We start from the raw sequence: 2,024 nt of genomic DNA on the forward strand, positions 1-2,024 counted from the left end.
GTACAGTTTCAGGTTTAATGAAACTTAAGTAGACGGTTATTTTTGCTTGTATTCACTTATATTCTGTTGGTCAGTTCTGCATGTTACACTTGCTGAATAAAGGAAACTCTGCCTCAAGCATTGTCTGACACTTTTCCTTCCGTTTTACTTTGTCTTTAGAATCAGTCTGGCTTTTTAGCTGTCCAAAACTGACAGTTCAGCAAGTGTACACAGAACTGTTATACAGAATACTATTGCAAATGAATATGTTTTGTAGGTGCACCTTCCCTAGTGGTCAGTTTTAAGGATAGTGATGTTCTGCTGGAATGCTTATCAGAGTCTTATATTATTTCCCATAGCTTACAGTTTAATGAAATAGAAAATAAAACTTAATTTCTTAGCTATAAAAACGTCTTTCATTTAAAAAAGGTTTGTGCAATTTTTAGTTATTGTGTATACTTTAAAATCTAAACACATGTGGATTATACATAAGCATGTATACATTATTTATAGACCGAAACGCTTAATAAAGGCCAAAACTTATTAAAATTCAAACAATAGAAAAGGAATATGGAAAGCAAATGAATTACATTATTTTGTTATGTCTAATATTTTATATCGATTTCTCTATCGATTTCTCTACTCACTTACAAAATTCTTAATACGTAAAATGTCTAACATATACTCCACGAACAGAGCTGAAAAATAGGAGCTGAATATAGAATATAGAATATAGGAACATGCTATGACTAACCATGTTGGAAACAACGAAAAGATTTCAAAATTTTTTATTAACATATTAAATAAAGCCTATAATAATGCTTAGCAAAAATCCATCAACAACTCTGTGTAATCTTTTCATTAGGCATTGTGCACTGTAAGAAGATTTCATATAATCACATCAACTCCTGTCACTCTCAAATTCAAGTCACTTTAAGTAATAGTGTCATAAGCAAGAAAGAATATTGTTTTTTAAAAAATATTGGAAATGATTTCTGATTTCATGATTTTATTATTTGCATAGCAATGATTTCTAATGGTAATCTAGAAAACTAGTTTCTGAAACAAATTTTTGGAAAACAGCATTCAAACTAAAATAAAAAGAAATTGAAATGAAAATTGAAGTCTTCGTATACCTACGAGAGATAAGCGATTAAATATATCAAAAACGCAAACTGAGAAAAATTAATTAAACTTAATTAAAAAATTAAAATTAAAACTTAAGATTTTAACTGAATAACCTGGGACTTTAGAAACGATTCAATAATTACTTAGCTAGATGACTTATATTGAAGGAATCCTAGATGACATATCAGTCCCGCATTTCAAATTGATAAAAATTGCACAAAGCCAGGCTCTGAGAAGACATTTCAAAGTACCATGATACATTAAGACGAATGACATTCTCAGGGATCTCAAGATTGATTCCATTCAAAAAGTATATAAAGGATAGAGCCCTGAAATTATTTGCGAAAACGGACAGACTTACCAACACCGCGTTATCAAATCTCAGAATGGTTAGAGGCTCCTCGGAGAGGTATGCAGATCTGAGGTCAATTATTGCTTAGTCTGATGAAGTGACAAACAATAATCCAGTCAAGGAGTAAAGAGGGGTTTTGAAACTACCCCGAGTTAAGAAAGAGTAAGGGTGGTCAAGTGCACTGGCTCAAATAGCTTCAACATAATAGAAAAAACTAACTTTCATCATATCTAATGAAATTGAAAATATTTCGGTCGGTACAGAAAAAATCGTGTCAATATAATTATATGGCATCTGCCTACAAAAAACATTGTTTGTAGAGATTAGGATATGTTATACGTCCTTAAAAACATATACGCTATCAAGAATATTTAAAGATAATTTGCAGCAACAAAAAACGTGGAAATCGGAAGTGAGATTAATATCATTAATTAAAAAGCATAGGTAAAAACACTATAGAATGGAAAGTTGCTGTGAAACTAGTTCACGTTCTGCACTGTACTGCTTTGATGATAATGATGATAAACATCACACCATTATACTAAATTGATTCACAAAAATAATA

This window comes from Teleopsis dalmanni, chromosome 1 (assembly GCF_002237135.1).
Source record: "Teleopsis dalmanni isolate 2A chromosome 1, ASM223713v2, whole genome shotgun sequence".
Taxonomy (NCBI): Eukaryota; Metazoa; Arthropoda; class Insecta; order Diptera; family Diopsidae; genus Teleopsis; species Teleopsis dalmanni.